This window comes from Callorhinus ursinus, unplaced genomic scaffold (genome assembly GCF_003265705.2).
Source record: "Callorhinus ursinus isolate GAN/ISIS: 27379988/994484 unplaced genomic scaffold, GSC_fseal_2.0 scaffold10, whole genome shotgun sequence".
Taxonomy (NCBI): domain Eukaryota; kingdom Metazoa; phylum Chordata; class Mammalia; order Carnivora; family Otariidae; genus Callorhinus; species Callorhinus ursinus.
Genome location: NW_027397072.1, coordinates 36961095 through 36982162, shown reverse-complemented (window position 1 = coordinate 36982162; position 21068 = coordinate 36961095). Strand labels below are relative to the sequence as shown.

Here is a 21068-nt window from a genome sequence, read left to right as displayed (position 1 = left end):
TAGCATGGAATGACTTTCTCTCAGAGAACTCTTGTTGCCTCTTAGAGACCACCACTTTCTTCCCAAATGCTTGTGAGCTTTGTCTAATGCCTCTTCGGGTTTGCCCGGAAATTGGAGTGAGTCTGCTCTGCTGTTTTCAGAACCCGTTCCTTTGGAAAATGGTGGTGATATTTGCTCACTCCCGACCTTCCAGATCCTCTCCCTTTCACACCAGTATCTCTAAGATGTTTGCAAGTGGCTCTGAGGCTAGGGATGCGCAGACTTCAGGCACAGCCCAAACATGGCTCCAGGCACACGCCCAGGCTGAGGTGGTCACACAAGGGCTTGAGGTAGTTGCCTTCTCATGCTGCTTGGCCCCCGTGGTCCCTTTCCACCAGGTGTGCCAGGAGGAGAAATGAGTCCAGCAGAGATGAAAACTCAGTGAAAACCATCCACTTTCCTGCCCTGCTCCACGTGTGGGCCTCTGGCTCAGGAAGGCACTATGATTAAAACAGCTGTGCCCGTCTTCCTTCACATGAATCTCCACTTTGGGTTCTTTGACTCAGTTTTCTAAAGCAGTGAGGGTTTCATAGTCTGGGCGAGCTGCAACATGCTTATCTCTCTGCTGAGGCCTTTTGGCCGATGGCTTGACTTAAAATTTCTGGATCTAAATGTCTTTTTGTCAATACTGAGGTACCTTTGAGTCCCTTTTGCTTCTCTCCAGCAGAAGGGAGTCAAGCTGGGGAATGTCTGCCCTGGACTGACAGGTGTCCGGGGAGGGCCGATGTCTCCAAAGAATGAGATTTGGATGACCTCCCAGAGGTCTGCCTGTGCGCTCTCCTCTCCCTTCTGTGATCGCGGCTGTCTCCCTTGTTGCGTGACTTAGCAGGACCTCGAAAGCCATGCTGAGTGCCCATGCCTCGAACGGGACATGCTCTCCTTTGGCCTGGTGTCCCTGCCTCACTTTCCCCAGCTGTACAGGAACTGTATGTCCAGTGACGATCACCCAAGTACATGGATTAATAAACATGTACCTCGAGAGTAATCCCAGCTACCATCTGAGGCTTTAGTTTGCTCAGGACACAACTTTTGGTGTTCACACGTTACAGTTGATTCTTGAACCACACGGGGGTTATGGGCACCACACCCCCACACAGCTGAAAATCTGTGTCTAGTTTTGCCTTCCTCCAAACTTAACTCTTGACCAGAAGCCTTACCAATAACATGACAGTGGATTCACACCTACTTTATATGTTATATGTATTATATACTGTGTTCTTACTGTAAAGTAAGCTAGAGAAACAAATCTTATTGAGAAAATTAGGAAGAAGGGGAAATACACGACAATAGTGTTCGATGAAAGTCCAGTGTAAGTGGGCCTGCGCAGTTCAAACCCATGCAGTCAGCTGTATTTCCAGTCCTCGTAACAGGCCCCAGAGGTGGGATTGTTATTTTTTCATTTCAGTTAAGAAAATGGAGTTTTGGTTTGCTCCATATCACAAAATTAGTGCATCCTGGATTTAAATCCAGAGTAGCCTGGCTTCCCCCATCCTCCGGCCATGCTGCTTCTTCGTATTTTATAAATATGGAAAAGCAAAGCCATTTTCCCTCACCAAAGAGCGTGACTAGTAAGGGACGGTTGGAAGAGAGACAGCAGAGCACAACTGAAAACAGAGGGCAATTGGAAGTCACGTGACCCATGCGGAGTCCCGGGTGCCCCGCTGAGTGTGGCAGGACCGCGAGCAGGTGCGGTGGCCACCCGAGCCCCTGCCTGTGTGCCCACCGGCAGCCCTGTTGGCCTTGCCCCGTGCAGGCCACAGTTGTGTGAGGGTCCTTCCCAGCAGGCCCGGGTGTTCGCAGACTCTGTTCCTGGAAACTGCCTACCGCTCAAAGTGCGGTTGGAGGGTAAAAAGCAGAGGTCCCACCCTGGCCCCTGACACCAGAATCTGCATTTTCACAAGACCCCAGAAGCCCGGTGAGCACAGCCACTAGCTCCGCTCTCTGGGCCCCTTGAGGTCAGAGCTCTGTGGTAACACCTTTTACCTCCAAAGCCCAACATATGCCTGCCTTACGTAGGTGGTGAGTCAATGTTGGTAAAGTGAATTTGATGTTTGTTCTTCTGAGAAGCTGGTAGGGGACCTGGGGGGGAATCAGTTAGAGGCTCCTGGGGGTCCCAGCTAACTGTGAGGCTGTTTGAGAGTCATCGGGATGGAGAAGGGGATGGGGCTAAGGAGCCATGGAAAGAGGTAGACCACTAGAAGGGGTGGGTGCTGCCATTTGAGAGAGAAGCAGAAATGAGGAAAATGTATCATCCGAAACTGTTGGTGCGCCACCTCCGGCCCCGAGTAACTCTGATTCCGTTTTTGTTACCTTTGGAACCTCTAGAGGTGGGAGCACACAGCTCTGTAATTGGTCATTTTACCTTTAGCTTACCTTATGTCTGCTTTTTTATTTCCTCAAGAAGTCACGTTACAGACAGTCACTCCTCCACATACGTGCCATCTCTTTGAGAGGGAAGGCTGTTTGGCAGTCCGCCTACGGTTCCGGCGGTCTGCCCTAGAATTAGCAGAGTCAGCAATGGGGGTGTGAGAATGAGGGTGTGCCTGTGTGTGCGTGTGTGCGTGTGTGTGTAGTATGGAGGTGTGTGGTGTGGTCATGTGAGTACTGTGTGGGGGTGCATGTGTGGGGGGGGGTGCATCTATGGTGTGTGTGTGTGTGTGTGTGTGTGCTTACGTGCCTGTGGGGGTGGATGTGAGTGTGGGCATCCCTGGTACATGTGTGGTATAGGTGTGTGCACATGGGTGTGGTGTAGGTTGTTGGCCATAGGTCTTGCTGTGTGTGCTGTGTGTGGTGCGTATGCGACTCGATGTAGGTATGGTACATGTGGGGTATGAGTGTAGGTTGTCTGGAGCTCGTGTGTGTGTGTGTTCAGCGTGCGCATGTGTGGTATGTGTGTGTCAGGGGTGACCGGTGGTGGGTGTCTGTAGTGCATGAGCACCTGTGTACGTGCAGGGGTGTGTGTGGTGGGTATCTGCACAGCATACACATATGGCATGGGTGCGGGTGTGTGGGGGCAGTCTGCGATGTGTGTGTGTACCTGGTGTGTGCTGATGAGGGGGTATGAGAGTCTGGGATGTGTGCAGGTTGGGGGTGGGTGTGTTTGTGTGTGCAGTGGGAGTGAGGGGGGTGCTTCTCGAGTGCGTGAGGGAGAGCAGAAGTGTGTGCCCTCGGGGGTTATTGGCAGGCTCTCTTCGGACCCATGCAGCACTCCACATGACACGACCAGGAGGGGAGGCCTCTGCCCCCCAGGAGGGGAAGCTACTCCCGCAGGGGCATGGAATGGGGGGGGGGGATACGAGTGGGATCTGGGGAGTGCAGGCTCTGAGCCACCTGCACCTGGAGCCCTTGAGGGCAGGACTAAGCCAGGAAGGATGGGCCCAGGGCAGAATCGCCCAAACAGAAGCCCCTTCCTTCTGCCCTGCTGGCTGACACAGGGGAGTCGAGGAGAGCTTCGGGCCCCAAGTTTCACGTCTGATGTCCATGCTGGGGGATAGATGAGTCCCTCCTCCAACGCCAAGTCTCCACAGCAATGCCTTGTCTTGCACAGGTGCCCGAGGACAACCATGTTGGCGTCTTTCTCTTGGTCACAGCCGGAGCTCCACGGGGATCTGCTGGGCTGCAGGATGCTGCCAACGGATGCGGGTGGCCCGCGTGGCCCCCAGAGCAATCGGTGCCTGGCCTACTGCTCACCTGGCAGCTCCAGCCCTCACGTGCAGTCCCTCAGAAGAGCATTGCTCCCGTTAGAAAAAAGGCCACCTGACTTCCCTTGACCCGTCTCTTCTTGAAACAAGAGTGAACCAGCAAAGTATTTCTGAAGACATGGTCAGTGCTGGGGCCCCTCCTTTAGGGTCGGAGCAACGGAGACTCCAGAAATTACAGAAGTCAGATGTGCCCCTGCTCTGGCTTGCATGCTCTCTAGCTAGCGGTTGGGTCCCTGAGCTTCAGTTGCCGAATTCACCATGTCAGTGTGGGAGGGTATTTGCAATAATGTATGAAAGCATAAAGGACAGATTGAGTAATGGTGACTGTCATCGTTATTATTTTAATTCGTAAAAATTGAGGATTTAAAAAAATAAGTGTACCAAGGAACTAATAGAAACATGCCATTGGTAAAAATACTCTGGTGGCGTCCTAATGACCTAAGCTGTAAAATGTAAAATATCAAAAGGAAGGAAAGATCTAAAAAGCTGGGGGTAGCAGAGACAGCAGTCTCAGAAAAGAGAATAGTCTTAGAAAGAGCCTGAAAAACATAGGGCCAGCCTTCCAGAACACTGCTTCCTCTGCTCTCCACAATCTTGACGAGGCCTGTCCCGAATGTGCAGAGCCAGACACCATATAGGAACATTGATCTGCTTTAATGTAAATATTTTGATGTCTTTCTTTGCCTGAACTTTTAACCTTACTGGTAAACAGGGTATGTACAGTGAATGCCTATTTTTCTGAGAACTGACTTTTGAGGAAATAGGGGAAAAAAAGGATTTTTATTAGCTAATTGTCAGTCTTGTACATGATTGAAAACCTCATTACTCTGCTACTCAAGATCTGCTTCAGGAGACATTTGGCCACCAAAAACTCCCTTTTTGACTTTATGAAAAAGAAAACTTTAAAATGTGTAAATAACGCCAAATCAAAAATTGCAAAACTTACAAGGACAGTGGAGGGAGGGAAGTCATTCTGTAGGTTTCTGAGACAAGAAGAACAACCCAACATTCCAACCAAAGTCCAAGTTGCTTCTAATTAGAAACTTTTCCACCCTTCATTTCCCTGTGGACTCTGGGCCTTCTCTCCCTTTCCATCTGTTGTAACCTCTGAGGTCTTAGAATGGAGGTCAACGGGCATCCAAGGTCCTGGCCTCAGAGCGAGCCTTAAGATAGCTTTGCAATATGCAAGGTGCTACCTTTCTCTCCCCAGGTAGGCATCTGGCAGCTGTTTTGTTGACAAACACTGTCCCTGCCAATGGATTGTCTAAGAATGAGGAGAGGGAACCAACTGGAGCAAGGAAGACCATGAAAAGAGGTAGACCACTAGAAGGGGTGGTTGCTGCCATTTGAGAGAGAAGCAAAAATGAGGAAAATGAGGGAACCAACTGGAGCAAGGAAGACCCGGATTCTAGCATAAGCTTGCCACCTGTAAGTGTCATTCGACCTCTGCCCTGTGGTTTCCTTAACTAGTAAATGAAGATACGACTTTGGGGCTTTCAAGCCTCATGCAGGTGTTGTCAAGACACAAGATCCGATTCAAAGGGGTACATGCACCTCGATGTTTATAGCAGCAATGTCCACAATAGCCAAACTACAGAAGCCGCCCAAGTGTCTGTCGGCAGATGAATGGATAAAGAAGATGTGGTACATGTGCACAAAGGAATATTATTCGGCCATAAAAAAGGATGAAATCTTGCCATTTGCAATGACATGGATGGAGCTAGAGAGTACAATGCTGAGCAAAATAAGTCAGTCAGAGACAAACACCGTATGATTTCCCTCATATGTGGAATTTAAGAAACAAAACAAGCAAGCAAAGGAAAAAATGAGAGAGAGAGAAAGACAAACCAAGAAACAGACCCTTAACTATAGAGAACAAATGGGTGGTTACCAGAGGGGAGGGGGGGGATGGGTGAACTAGGTGATGGGGATTAAGGAGTGTGCTTGTCGTGATGAGCAGTGGGTGATGGATGGAACTGTTGAATATTCTACACCTAAAACTAACATTATACTATATGTTAACTGTACTGGCATTAAAATAAAACACAATTAAAAAAAAAAAAAGACCACAGGATCCATAATGTGCTTTGAAATAGTTAGAGGGAAAAAAGAAGCCCTCTCTGTGCCCAGTTGTGATGGAGTCTCACCAACATCATAACAGATGCTGGCACATCGCTTGGATTCGTAAGACTTGCTGGGGACCGCAGTCTTGGAATGACTCTGCCACTCCTCGCTATTTATACTTACCATATTTGTGACTATTAGTTGAATGCTGGTGGCATCTCTTTCCAGTAATGCTTCCAATGGCAGGTAAACCGAGGACACTGAGAATAAACGTTTCAAGTCTTCTAAGACAGGGTGGTGCAGATAGGACTTCTAAAGGAGTTTCCACCTGCCTTCTTAGAGGAAGGATGAAGGGGAGGACAGGGAAGCTGAGAAGAGGAAATGAATGGCCGCATCTTTTTTAAAGATGGTATTGAAACAAACCACAAAATGTGTTTAAGAGAGGCAGCTCGGGGGAAGCCAATTCTTAAAGCTCTTGGTCGCCATCCTTCTCCTCTCCTTTGCCTTTCAGAATAAATTAAAGAACCGGCTAAAATCCAAATTGTGTGTGTGGTATCTTTATCTGATCAACCTCATACTCTAATCACATCTTATCTTTGCTTGTAAAGCAGCTCCCTTCCTGTTCTCCAGGCACATCACTTCTTTAAATGTTATGAACACACACAGATGAGTCAACTCTGCAGAAAAACAGAACTCAAGGTCTTCGTCCTCTGCAATTCATTTGGAGGTTTAGTTCTGGAAGGCCTGACTGGCATTACCAGCAAACTGTCCCACACATTCCAGTGGTTCTGCAAACAGCCTCTCTCTCAAAGCAAACAAGGTGGGACATCAGGTAAACAGTAAAGAATGGAAATGTCACTCATTTCCCCATCTGTATCCTTTCTAGTTGACAAGAGCATCAGTCAATGCAAAGTTTGTTGAGACTGGTAAGTTTGAGGATTTATTTGGAAGGCTGTGTTAATAAGATATTTTTGAAAAGTTCAGTTGTGTGTGGTGAATGCTGTCTTTTTCTTCGCCTTGATTCATTTCGAACTATTTAAATTGGAAAGTTGGGGGCTGTTTTAAAATGCACCTTAGAGTGTTGAAAAAGTCATTTTGTTGTGGTGGTACTTATTGTCACTGTTCTTGTTGGCTGGTTGGTTCTAGTTCCTACAAGGCCCACTCCTCTCTGGGCTCCTAGATAATGACCCGGCCAGTGATTCTCCAGCCAGACGGCAAAGTGGGTGTTTTTAAGGCAAAGGCTGCATGATAAATATAATTTCTGTGTGTTTGTGTTTGTTTCTACTTTGAAACTTTCTGCAAAATTATATAAATACTTGTATGTGAGTTGCGGTGTATGCATGAGCGTGCCCCATTGTAAAAAAAGGTAGATTTGCAAGTATTCCTTCCATCGGCAAGTAAATCTTCCCCAGTACTTCATCATTACAACTGCTAGTCATACTTGAAGCTACTTTAGTTTCCCTTGCCTAACCTACCCTCCCCCCCATTGGAAAAAGGCTTCTTTAGTGTAGCAGGGGGGGGGGGGGGGGGGGCGGGCTGTGTCTTTGAATCTAACTTCATGAATTTTATATTTAGTTCAGACAGGGAAATTCTAGTGTTTACCGGGGGCCAAAAAGTCGCGCCTACTTTAAATCTGTTGCACCACACTGGCTTCAATGATGAGACAAAAAACACCCAAGCACTGGAAAGCCAGAGACCCTGGGAAGGAAAATGTTGTGAAATTGCTGTGTTCCCTTTAGGCAGGCTTTCCGATCGTCTAGGAGTAACACTGAAGTGTCACGTAGATCCCCTCCGTGCCTGTATCATAGAAGGATTTTTAGCTTTTTATGCCAACATTTTTTACTTTGGCATAAAATTCAATCTCTAATTCCCACCCCCATCCCAAATTCAAAAAGAAATGCATCTTTCTATCAAATTGAGACAGGAATCTCATATTTATTGAAAATCTATAAGCTTGTATTCTTTTTTTTAAGATTTTATTTATTTATTTGACAGAAAGAGAGAAAGTGAGAGAGGGAACACAAGCAGGGGGGAGTGGGAGAGGGAGAAGCAGGCTTCCCGCTGAGCAGAGAGCCTGATGTGGGGCTTGATCCCAGGACCCTGGGATCATGACCTGAAGGCAGACGCTTAACGACTGAGCCACCCAGGCGCCCCAGCTTGTATTCTTCTAAAAAGCACTTCCACACCCTCTTCCATGGCCCCGTGGGGCCAGTCATAGCTTTATCCTCATTTTAGGGTAGAGCAATGAAGGCTCAGAATGGGCAAGCAACTTGCCCAAAGTGATCCAGTCAGGAAGTGGCAAAGCTGGTACTCAAGAGTGGGTTTGTTTAACCAAATTGTTTAAAAATATCAATTTAGTTTGTGAAACAGTCCTATCCGATGGGTATTATTGTCCCCAGTGGACCACCAATCTAGCAGGTCGGAGGCAAAGCTGTACAACTAAAGACCAGCAAGACCAGAATAGGCACACATGCCTGACTCCCACTTCACCTGCCGCCAGGTGAGAAGATGCGTGCTCCTGAGTGCTTCCGGTTTCACACACTTCATCGCTTCCTCGTCAGGGGGCAGGATGACTGCTCCTCCTGCTGCATGGTGAAGGAATCTTCTGGAAAGGTATTCCCTTCCGAGCAGCCCTGCCTCTCCCTTCTCTCTGTGAGAGGAAGCTCGTGCTTTCTGAGGTTCAGCAGAGAAAGGAGGTGGGAAATCTTGGGAAATGGGAGGTCTCACTCTTTTGAAGTCACCAGCCATCAGCTCCCAGAACTAGAACCACAATGCACCCGCAAGCCCCACCTTTTAGCCTGGAACCCGGAGGTTTTTGCTGGGAATTCTCTCAGTCCCTTGTGGGGCGGCCCCATGCCAGATGCCCCTTATCAGGATCGGGGCCTGGGCGGGTGGTACTTTGTAGAACATCTCAGGCCAAGCAGTGCAGTCCGAGAGCACGTCGAGAACCACTTGTCTTGCAGACGGCTCATTCCAGTCTGTTCTTCAATTGAGCTCAGAGTGGTGGAGATTAAATACAGAAATACAGGATCTGCTCTTAGCACCCCTACAGACTGTTTTTTTTTTTTTTAAGGCTGTGCACACTCACACAAAAATTGGGAACTTGATCACTGTGGGCTGACGATGTATTTTTGAAAAGGACGGGGAAAATCCTTCTCTCCCTGAAAGTTCCCATCCATTGTTGAGTAAACATCATAAATCTGTTGCAGAGAGACAGGCTGCATGTGCTCAAATTACCTCCTACAATTTTAGCTTCGAGTTTTAATGCCCTAAACATGAATAACGTTGTATCCTAGCACAGGTCTGATTAATGAGGCAACTTTGCCAACTTCGGGGTCGGAGAGCAGCTCCCCACTCCCTTCCTTTTTCTCTGCGTGGCTTAGTAACCACTTCAGCAAATTTCCCTATTAAATATACAAGGCAACTGAGTGCAATAAAAACTAAAGGTTGTGGCAGATAAACACTAGCATCTCTCCGGGCAGACCTCGCCGGCTGACAGAGAGTAGGTCTGTTCAAGTTTGCCCCCTGGAATCCCAAATGTTTCACTATGGATCCCAGCATAAAAGCCACTTGCACCTTGCCATTTGCCCATGGCTCATCTTCAGTCTGTGGGTTACACTTACCGGACCATCTGCTTCCTGGGTGCTATGTGGTTTGTACAGGGCGTGCCCTTGTTATGCGGGAAAGCATCGAAGCCCTCACTCGGCATTTAGGAATGGGGCTGAAGGTCACCCTTGGGAAGTGACCCAAATTAGCACCTAACAGTCAACCAGGAAAGAAAGGGGGGTTTGTCTCACCCAGATATTGCCTGCCCCCTGAATACGGCTCCCGTGAATAATTCCTGGATAGGAATCATATTTGTTGAGCAATTAATACACACTGGGCACACTTAACCAGAAAGGCTGAGTCCTCTGTGAGGTGGCAGAGGGACTCTGCTTGTACATTCTCATTTGCTGTCCACAACAACCCTGTCCAGCCAAAGACATTATCTCCATGTTTCTCGCACATAATCAAGCAGGCTTATTGGGTGACATAACTTGCCCAGTGATGGAGCTGGAATCTGAGCCCTGCTCTGACTCCAAATTCAATGTTCTTGAACAATAAAACCTCTCTCCCTCACCCACCTCCGTTCCTACTTGCATCCTCTTCATTCACACACACACACACACACACACACACCTTTACACTTGAACCCTTGTGTGTGCCAGTTACATCAACCACTTGAACACAGAACCTGGATTGGCCCAAATTACAGGGATTTAGAATCTAAAATTTCCATGATATTCAGGCTTCATAGAATTAATATTTCAGGTGGGTTTTGTTGTTGGTTTTTTTTCCCCCCTCTAAACAAGGGTTCAGCAAGCTTTTTCTCTGAAGGGTTAGATAATAAATTTTTTCGACTTTTCAGGCCGTTGGGGTCTCTGTCACAACTCTCCACTCTACCACTGTAATGAAAAACAGCCATAGGCAGTCTGTAAAGGAATGGGAGTGGCTATGTGCCACTAAAACTTTATTTACAAAGATAAGCAATGGGCCCGATTTGGCCCATGGGCCACAGTTTGAGATCCCATTAGTTTGAGCCCAAGCCATCATTAAAAGTGTTACCTACACCCTAGGGTTTTAAACAATGGGTCTGGCTAAACTATCAGGGGCAAGACTAGGAGCCAGGACCCTTACAGTTAGGCCACAGAAATTCACATCTGCTTAATAAGCACTGGGACCAACATTGCTCCTACCCCCAGGTGGCCAGGCCAGTGGGTCTCAGTATGTGCTCCACAGGGAGATACCATAGGCATTTTGCCAGAAAAAAGTTTTCTGGACTAGTAAGTCTGGGAAGCCTTGGGTTCCGTAGTTGAACTGTTTCTGTGACTACAGGACTTCTCAGGACTTTTAACGTACAGATGAACATTCTTAGTCTCAAGTCTCCCAAGCTTGTTGGACCTTTATGTGCAATCCTTCGCTGTGCAGAGAGGGCAGTGGGGGGAGCAAAGATGTGACCTTAGGTTCGGACTGATTTCCATTTCAACAGGTGGGTGAGTTGGCTGAAACTGTCACATTTGTTGAGCTGTTGCTATTGTCCCGTTTTGTTTTGCTGTTGTTGTTTCAATGGCCTTCTGAGTTTCCCAGTAGTGATTACGAAGAAAACTCCTAAACTGAATCAAAACATCAACGACAAAGGCAAAAACAAAGAACCAAATCCCCACCAGCACAATTCAGACCCTCTTGGCTAGGGTTGGTTTTCCACAGGCTGTGTTTATTTCAAAATGCACCTGCTTCCTTTTTTCTCTCTCATTTCCCAAGTGCCACTGAGAATCCCTCCTTCTTGTCCAGGGACCCAAAAGGACCCCGTAGGGCAGGACCCACACTGGTCTTGGGCAGCACATTCTCGGCAGAGCTGCCAGCCCTCTGGCCCCCTGCCCCCACTCCGGGATGCAGGACCCTTCCCAGCTTCTCCTCTACTCAGGTGCGTGCCTTGTCCTGAAGCCAGGCTTTAGTGAAAGCCTTTTGTGGCTTCTCCCTCATCCAGGGAACCCCCATCTTTCAGGGAGATCCTTGGTGGGCAGAGTGACCCCTTTCTTACTGGAAATCAGCCCACAGGGGGACACTCGCCCATCAGTGGGGCTCTTGTATTTCCTGCGCAGCGATCACAACCCCCTGTTTCCTCCTGGGATGTGAGAGATTGGTTCTAATCCTTCCATCTCCACAGTCTTGCCTCTCCAGCCCTGACCTGCAAAAGAAACCAGAGAAAGCTTCCAGGCCTCTCCTTGACGCAGGCCGGGGAGGTGAATATGGCCTCCTCTTCTGAGTCAGGCAGAAGAACGGGGCCGGTGAGGGCCAGATAGGGGTGAATTCAAATCGCAGCCTTGGCCCCCACCAGCTGTGTGATCTGAAGCAACTCGTCCAATCTCTCTGAGCCTCGGTGTCCCCATTTATAAACCAGGGACTAGAGCGCACTTGGCCCCGTGGGGTTGTTGTAGGAAAAGCGAGTCAGTGCCTGTGCCCAGGGAAGGCGCTTCCAAGCAGGACCTGACAGCTCATCAGGAAAGCTTGCTGCCTGTCCATCCCGGGGAGGCTGTGCCAGATCAGAGGGAAGCTCAGCAAGCCACTTGAAAGGGACCTTGACTCATTTTGTGGTAACCGAATGTGCCGTTCAGGAAGTGCTTCGCAAGAGCAAACTGGGCTCCAGCCACCCCCTCGTCCCCCTGCCCTCGGCACAGAATCCATGGTGCCATGATGTGGCTCCGGGCAGCCGTCCCGTCGGACACCAGCTGGTGCACATCGGCAGCGTGGGCAGCAAGACCCAAGGGTGGGCGCCAATGGCCCATGGAAGGCTGCCGGGTGTGGGGGGCCATGGGTTGGTGGACGCACTGTCCAGCCGCCTGGGTTCAAATTGTGCTCCATCCCTGGGCCAGGTGCTCAGCTCTCTGAGCCTCTTTTCCTCATCTGTAACTGGCACCCCCTTGGGTGAGGCCGGCGCTGAGCGCTTGGCAGGTCCTGTCTCCTCACACACAGCTTTACAGGAAAGTACTAAACTTCTCACCATTTAAGGATGGGGAAACCGAGGCACCCAGAGGTCATGAAATGCTGGAGCTCATGAAGGGTGAGTCCTGGAGCTGGGATTTGAACCCAGGGAGTTGTCCTCCAGAGCCTGCCTCTTACCCCCTGGCCTCTAGAGCCTGTCCCACAGTAGGCCTGTCTCAGTGCTTCCTAACGGGAACGAAAGAGCAGCTAGCCTCCACTGGCCACACAGGGGAGGTTGTGAGTGTGGAGGGAAGGGTGACGTGTGGGGCATCTTCAACCGCTCTGCTGTTTCGCTGCCAGGCACGGGAGTGGTTTTGAGTGTAGGGGAACATCAGAAGCTGGGGGGAGCCTGGGGATGAGGCAGGTGCTGAATGGGGCAGAGGAGGCCCTGGAGGAGGAGGCCACTCTGGTTTTTTGCCCCATCCCCCACACCCTCTGCCAGCCTCCACACACCGGCCACACAGTGGGGTGGAGAGCGAAATGACACAGGAAAGTGAGTGGGGCGGCCCCCCTGCAACCGTGGCTAAGAATTGCTGAGCTGGCTCAGAGGTCCTGAGACCTGCCCCACGGGCCTGGGCGAGAGAAAACACTGCCGGCTGGGCCATCCCCTGCTGGGAAATCAGGGCTTGTCCTAGTTCCTCATTCAAGGCACACACAGCCCCATTCCCAAGGCAGTTAGAAGCCTGGAGTTGCCCAACTCAAGACAGGGGAAGCCGGGCGCCCCGGGCCCTCCCGCCCTCGCCACCAGGGCCAGCCCGTCTGGCCTCCGAGGCCGATCAGTGACCCCTCCCTGCGTCCCAGAGCCCACGTGTCGAGGAGGAAGCTGCCATTCTGATGGCCCAGAAACATCTGTTCCCCATTCGTCATTGTCAAGCTCTGATGTCCTTTGGGACTCTCTTTGAAGGACAGTTTTTACTGTTGTAACCAAAAAAGCAAAAGGAAGCAAACAATTACAGGCCCCTTTATTTTCGGGACTTTTTTCTGTGTCAGTAGAAAGCCATTTCAGTAAATAGGGGCTTTGCCTATATCACCTGCCCCCACAACGAGTGACTGGAGCATCTCCCCTCCCCGTCTCCACACCCCACTGTGCTGAGAAATGTCGAGGTAAATACACTGGAGCTGAGGCTGGAACAAAATGAGCCAGCAGGAAACATTTGGTTTTCCCCTGGGTTTGTGCATCTTTTGAAAGATCCTGTGTCCCAGCCCCATGTCCCCGATGCTCTGTGACCGAACGCCAGGGGCAGCTCTGAGGGAGCAGCACCCCCGTTCACCCGCTGCGCCCTTGAGGCTCCTCCTCTGATCTGGAGGTCGCCGATATGTGCGTGTTCAGACTATCGATAAGCCGTTTCCGACTCCTGGGCACCGTGGAGGTTCCCACTGGGCCCCAGGGATGCCGCCTGCACTCCAGCTGTCAGGGCTCGCTGCCGTATGCAGAGGCTATTAAGCCGGCCCGGGATCCAGAAGGGTAAGAGAATGCCCTACCTGCTGGAGGTCGAGGGCGGCCGAGTGGCCCACGTGGAGCTCATGCTGAATCCTGGAGGACCCTGCGTTTCCTTCCCGAGGATTTTCAGGAGGTGTTCGGGGTGGAGGCCGGGAGGGTGTTTCCCGGCAGGGAGGCAGAGGTCTGGGTTCCTGGGATGTGACTGACAGGTCAGCCCCTTGGTCCCTGTCCCCCTTTCAGGCTTTCCCCTGCTAAGCCTTCTAGTTTTTATGGCTGCGGAAACACCCTTGGTAAGCTTGAAACAACGCAAATGTCTTCTCTGCCCGCTCTGGAGGCCAGAAGCCCGAAACCAGAACCTCAAGTCGAAGGTTCTTCTGGGAGGCTCTGGGACGGATTCGGCTGCCCGGACTCTTCCAGCTTCCGGAGGTCGCTGGGATTTCTTGGCCTGTGGCCTTTTTCTTCGTCTTAACATGCACCACCCTGACATCTGGTTCCGTCATCCAGGTCCTTCTCTCCTTCGACCTTCTTGCCTCACTCTTATAAGGACCCCAGTAATTACATTTAGGGTCCACTCTGGTAATCCAGGGTGAGCTCCCCATCTCAAGATCTTCCATTTCATCACGTCTGCAAAGTTCCTTTGGCCACAGAGGGTAACAGTCAGAGTTTCCAGGGATTAGCCCACGGGTATTTGGGGGAGGCCATTGCTCAGTGTAGCACAGAAAGTCGCCGTGAGGACCCACAAGCAGCCTCCCGCATTTCCGAGGAGTCCTTGGAAAGGCCTGGCAGCAAAGGAACAGTGAGGCCTGGTGGAGAGAGCTGTGGTGTATTTGGGGCCACTCAGCACTTTTTCCCATCTCTGCAACTCCCAGCTTCCTCTGGGGCAGCGCCCCCTCCTTCCATTGTGTGATAGCTTGGGGAGTATGGGCACGCCGGAGCGAGGGGTGCCGGCTTGTCCTCTCCTGTCTGGGTGCGGCCAGGGGTGGACACACCACCAGGCTCTGTCGTTGGGGGGCCGTTGCCTGAGACTTGAAAGCTGACATTGTCGTTCAGCCCAGCAGTGACCCCCTGACCACGTTACTCCTGCTTTATGCCCGTTTCTGCCATTCCTCTTCCCTGGCCCCACCCAGCATGCCTGGGAGCCCACCCACCCCCAAACCTGATGCCCCATCCTTCCCCAGGAGTCAGTGAACTGCCATTCTCCTGGCCCTTTGTGAGAGAGTTCACAGATGCAGATTCTGGTGCTCATGCTCAGATCTGTAACTCTGGGATTGTCTGCTGTGTCCAACAAATGGAAGGACTGGAGGATTCTTTTTTTTTTTTTTTTTTTTTTAGTGCCATCTTACAAATGGGCTAGTGTCTTGGGAACCCGGTCCTGGCATCAAGGCCCTGGCTTCTGTCACCGAGAGGTGTGCCTGGGGTGCACTGGAGGAAGGGGCCGTGATAGAGAAGGGTGTTGGGTTCACCAGTCTCTGCCCCTGGTTCTCTACTGTACAACAATGAGGCTGTGCTCTCACATCAGATGGCATTGTGATTGCCAGAGCCCTGATGGGGTTCAGGACACACCACCCCAAATATGGCACCTTGCTTGACATCCTGAATATTTTAAGTTGATGGGGTTTGAGAAAATGGCAGCTGGAAGGTGATTCAGACCTCCTCCCCCGCTTGCCCTTCTTCACCAAAACTGGTCATAAAAGACTGGTGGGAGAGGTGCACCGCCCACACCCAGAGGAAAGGCGCATCTGAATCTCCGGGGACAAAGAGATGCCAAGAGGATTCCTACAAACAGGCCTTGCTGTGTTCGCCCCAGTCCGTAGTGCTTGCCTCAGACTCCTCAACTCTTTATCAAACCTTGCATAAAATACTCAGGTGGCACTGGTCCTTTGGTTCTTCATTTCCTTACTAAGGCTCCCAAGTCATGTGGAACTTAGATCCCACCAGTTAGTATGCTTTTTTCCAGTTTGTCAGTTGAATGTTCAGACCCAGCCAAGGAGCCCAAGATGGTTGAGGGGGAAAAAAATGTTCCCTCCCCTACAGCCCTATAGTTGCTCATGAAGCTTCCACTTACACAGCTGTTTGCAGGACATGGAGGGGACGAAACTGGGCATTCAGGTTCGTGTGGTGCTTGTGGCAGCCAGAGCCTCGGTGAAGGCTGGCGGGGCTTCTGTTTCACCTCTGAAGCTCCTCCACAAGAAATGGGGAGTTGTTGAATGAATGAATGAATGAATGAATGCCACAGTCTGCACTGTCCTTCTTGCTGGTGGCCTGACAAGTCCACCTAGAGCTATGGTCACACCTCAGAGACAGGCCTCTGAACCCAGCTGAAGAGCAGGGAGCGTGACCCATGTTCTTCTTCTTTCTGTCACTCTGTTCCACCTCGCCAGGACTCACAGCATCCAAACACAAAACAAAAGCTCCACTCCCCAAACTGGGCTTTTACTTGAACCTAAGAGGGCTCAGAAAAGTATCGTGAACGTTGGTGCCATGTAATTTTAAAGCATTTTGGAATTACATAGCTCTAAATAAAACAACAACAACAAATGAAAGACAAAAGACTTTTTATCATCAGAGTTGATAGCTATGTAAATGTATGGATAACTCATAGGTGTTAAAACAAAAAACAAAAAAGAATACTTTCTAAACTCTGGGTCCTCTTGGGAGCGACAATGGTGTCATTGGATGAGAGGAACCAAGAGCTAAGACAGACAGATAGGTTGTAGCCAAAATCCAAGGAGACATGGTGGGGGGGTGTGTGTGGGGAGAGCGTGTTGGGTTGATAACAAAGAGAACACAACGCCAGGAGAACAGGCTGCAGGGAGGGCACAGAGGAAGGCATCAGCCTCAGGAAGCCTCTCAAACAGAAGGCTCTGGGACAGGAGGCAGCCCTGCAGGGAGGGGAAGCCTCTAACCTACAGCTCTTGAGCTACCTGTGGGGTGACCAAAGCATCATTTGCATGGAACTGAGAAATATCCTGAGATGTGGGACTTCTGGTGTTTAAAGCTGGGGTAGTACCAAGCAAACTAGGATGGATGGTCACTCAAGTTCCAACCTGTCTCTAGAATTTTCTAGTAATGAAAGAATTCCAGTCCCCTGAGGCCACTGAGATGCCCCTCTCATTCACGGGTTTATGCTTGGGGTAGCAGGTATGGAGGATCCAGGGAAAGATCACCCCACCCTTCCTGCCTGGAGCAGAAGCAAGGGCTTTTCCAGGACTTTGGACTCTGAAGTGGAAGGTGAACGCTTAAGCACCTTTAGGATTTCATGAGAACTCTAAGATTTTATTTTCAACAATCAATTTTAATATTTGACAAAATGCAGACCTGTTTCTCAGAGTTGGTACTGAGTCAGTGTGGAAAATAATCTTTCTCTAGAAGAGAAACTGCACTGGAGTTCATTTGAATTTCAAAGGGACAACAGTTTATGTTAAGCAAACACAGCTCAGTGAAGCCTATTCTAGCATGTTCTATGACCAGGAGTACACCTTAGTGCAAACGAACCCCGAAATCGAGACTTGGAGTCCTTGGGGCCTCAGGCCACAGTTTTTAGATCCTCCCGAGATACACAAATAGCTCAACTGCGTGTCAGAAGTGGGAAAACGTATAACTTTCATCCTTTCTAAAAAATATCTAAGCTCATCTTAAACTAAAGGCCTATTGGTAGCAACAAGATATTTCCTTCTACCCACCAAAGATTTCTCAATTTCTACTGTTTTAAAACTTAGACTCCATGCGGCCTAAGTGTCTGATGCTGTCCCAGGTTTCTCTTCCCCTCTTCCTTTTCCAAGATGCAGGCCAGATGCCAGAAGTGGACCTGTGTGCCCCATGGCCTTCAGAAAGGAGAGTCTAGCCTCACAAGGAAGCAGAATTCCTCCCTCCTGGTCTTCAGGCATCCATCTTGGGCCTCAGCATGTTCCCCTAGCCCTGGTGTCTGTGTCTGGGGTTACTCTCAGCCCATCCTCACCAAGGTCCCCGCACTAAGGTCTGCTGTGACTCGTGTCTATCCAACAATTGGCTGAGAAGTAACCACCCGGACGGTTATACCATACTTTGTGCATCCGTTCACCTGTTGACAGCCATTGGGGTTATTTCCAATTTTGGAGTATTATGAATAAAGCTGGAAAGAACAGGGACGCCTGGGTGGCTCAGTTGGTTAAGCAGCTGCCTTCGGCTGAGGTCATGATCCCAGGATCCTGGGATCGAGTCCCGCGTCGGGCTCCCTGCTCAGCGGGGAGCCTGCTTCTCCCTCTGCCTGCCACTCCTCCTGCTTGTGCTCTTTCTCTCTCTCTCTCTCTGACAAATAAATAAATAAAATCTTTAAAAAAAAAAAAAAAGCTGGAAAGAACATGCACAAGTCGTTTTGTGGACAAATGTTTTTTCTCTTGGAAAACTACCTAAGAGAAATATGGCCAGGTCATGCTGTAAGTGAATATTGAATTTATAAGTAGCTGCCAAATACTTTTTCTAGGTGATGGTGGGGTCCCACCAGCAAAGTATGAGAGGTGCAATTGCTTCATGTCTCTGCCAACATTTGGTGTGGTCAGTCCTGATAAAAATTTTAAGCATTCTAGTGCATGAGAAATGGTATCTCATTGTGGTTTTAATTTGCATGTCTCTCATTACTAATTATGTTGAGCACCTTTGTATGTGCTTATTGGCCATTTGTAAAGTGTCCATTCTTGTCCTTTGCCCATTTTTAATATTGGACTATAGGTCTTTTATTATGAATATATAGGAATTCTTTACATATTCTGGATACAAGTCCTGTGCCAGATAAATAAGTTGTGAATGTTTTCTGCCAGTCTTCGGCTTGTCTCATCGTCATTTTCATTTCCTTTCCTTCAAAGAGAAGAATTTTATGAAGACAATTTATCATTTTTAAAATGTTATGAGTAGGGCTTTTCATGTCCTACGAAATCTTTGCCTACCCCAAGATTGCAAAGACCTTCTATGTTTTCTCTCACAGGATTTATAATTGTAGGGTTTTACTTTTAAGTTTACAGTTGATAAGCCTACATATTGTGGCTAATTTTTTATTTGAAGATTTTCTAGATATTTTGTTGTTGATTTCTACTATCCATGGGGTGAGAGATAAACTCTGCATGATGTCATATAAACTACAGGCAAAAACAATTGGCTGTTATCTTTTAAGGAAATTATAGCGGAACAAGAAAAGTAGTCTCTATTTTGCCCACATATTTGCCACTTGAGGTATCTTCTTCCCATGTTGAAGGCACAAGTGTGCGTCTGATGTCATGTCTCTTCACCCTGAATAACTTCCTTTCACAGTTCCTGAGGAAGAATGCTCTCAGTTTCCTTTAACTGGCAATGTCTGTCACCTTCATTTTTTGAAGGACGTATTTTACTGGATGTAGAATTTCAGCATTTGTCATTCCATTATCTTATCTCATAATTTCTCATTGCTTCTGAAAAAAAGTCAGGTGTGATTCATATCATTGGTCTCTTATTATCTGTGATATTTTCCTCTCTGGCTGCTCTGGGTTTTTCTCTTTATTTTTCAATCATTTAACTATGATGTGCTTTTCTGTGGTGTGTGTGAATGTTTATCTTCCTTGGAGATTTTTATGATTCCTGGGCTTTTATATGTTAATGTTCTTTTATCAAATTTAGGACATTTTCAGCCGTGTTCTTTCAGATATTTTTTTCTGCCCATTCTCTCCCTCTTCCCCTTCTGAGATTCCAATTACACATATTTTAGAATGTTTGATTTTATACCAAATGTCACTGAAGCTCTTTCATTTTTTAAAAGATCTTTTTCACCCTGCGTTCTTAAGATTGGATAATTTACACTGGCCTGTCTTCTAGTTCACTGACCCTTTCTTCTGTTGCCTCCAACTTGATATTAGGCCTATCTGCTAAATTTTTCATTTCTGAGTCTTGTCAGTTCTAAAACTCCTACTTGATTCCCCTATTCACTCATTTCAGCAATGTTTTCCTTTAAGTCCTCGAACATATTTATGATAGCCACTGTGAAGTTTTCCTCTGCTAACTCCAACGTATGGGTTCTCTGGGAGTGTTTCTATTGAATGATTTCTTTTCTTGAGGATGGGTCACATTTTTCTGTTTCTTTGCACGTCTAGGAATTTTTTATTTGTATACTGGTCTCTGAGGACAATAGGTTTAGAGATTCTGTGTTCTGTTGTCTTCCTTTGACAACAGCAGGCAGTTAATCCTGGCATATCACCTTGATGTTTTGAAAGTTTGCTTTTATACTCTTTGGGATGGGTCTGTTTTGAGTTTTCTTTAGTCTGAGGGACAATCTTTACTTTTTAATTTTTTTTAAGATTTTATTTATTTATTTGATAGAGAGAGAAACAGCAAGAGAGGAAACACAAGCAGGGGGAATGGGAGAGGGAGAAGCAGGCTTCCCACCGAGCAGGGAGCCCAGTGCAGGGGCTGGGATCATGACCTGAGCCAAAGGCAGACGCTTAACGACTGAGCCACCCAGGTGCCCCTGAGGGACAGTCGTTAATCCTGAGACATAGTCTGTGCTCCTAGATAGGATCCCCCCCTTCTCCAGCCCAAGGTTTCAATGGAATGCCCAAGGTGTTTATGAAATCTCTTGGAAAAAGTGGCATGATTCAAACTCCAAACTCTGTCTCTCATTAAATGGGCGGCAGTTGAAATCTCTGCTCAGCTTTTTAAACTTTTCACTCCTTTCAGGATTTACCCCCTCCATTTCCCGCCACTCTGGCAGCCCTGAACTCTGTCCTCTGACACCTCGAGCAAAAACTTTCTGCCTGGCTGGCTGAGGAAAGCCCTCAGCAGAAAACTGTCTAAAGATAGATTTCACTCAGTGTGGTTCCTTCTTTCAAAGGTCAAAGTCTCTCCAGTTTCTGCCTGTTTCTGGTTGTTCTCCAGTACTTCAAAATGGTTGTTTTTTTAAACATTCTGTTCAGAGTTTGTCATCATTTTCTGCAGGAAGGTTGGCCCAGTAGGAGCTACTCCACCATCAACAGAACTAGAATTTCCTCTATACCTATTTTAAAGCTTTTTAAACATATTGCAAAACTGACCTCCACAAAGATTGTACCAAGTTACATTCTCACTGGCAGATGAAGAGTCCTTGATATTCTTCCTGTTTGGCAGCCAGAATTTTTTTTTAAATTTTTTTATTGTTATGTTAATCACCATACATTACATCATTAGTTTTTGATGTAGTGTTCCATGACTCATTGTTTGTGCATAACACCCAGCGCTCCACGCAGAACGTGCCCTCCTTAATACCCATCACCAGGCTAACCCATCCCCCCACCCCCCTCCCCTCTAGAACCCTCAGTTTGTTT

The 21068-nt window shown here is 48.4% G+C and overlaps 2 long non-coding RNA genes across 8 annotated transcripts in view; both read left to right on the top strand.

The window, feature by feature from the left end:
* LOC112821020 (uncharacterized) overlaps positions 1-21068 on the top strand; it is a 300721-nt gene that overhangs the window by 65207 nt on the left and 214446 nt on the right. Inside the window, exon 2 of one of the 7 annotated variants that reach the window (XR_012379727.1) lies at positions 3587-3861. The exons of the other annotated variants lie outside the window; for them this stretch is intronic. This is a non-coding gene — a long non-coding RNA (uncharacterized lncRNA). The remainder of the gene's footprint in view (positions 1-3586; positions 3862-21068) is intronic. 7 annotated transcript variants of the gene reach the window in all.
* Positions 5115-6787, top strand: LOC112821022 (uncharacterized). The gene is made up of 2 exons (XR_003207322.2): positions 5115-5168; positions 6435-6787. It is a non-coding gene; the product is annotated as an uncharacterized lncRNA (long non-coding RNA).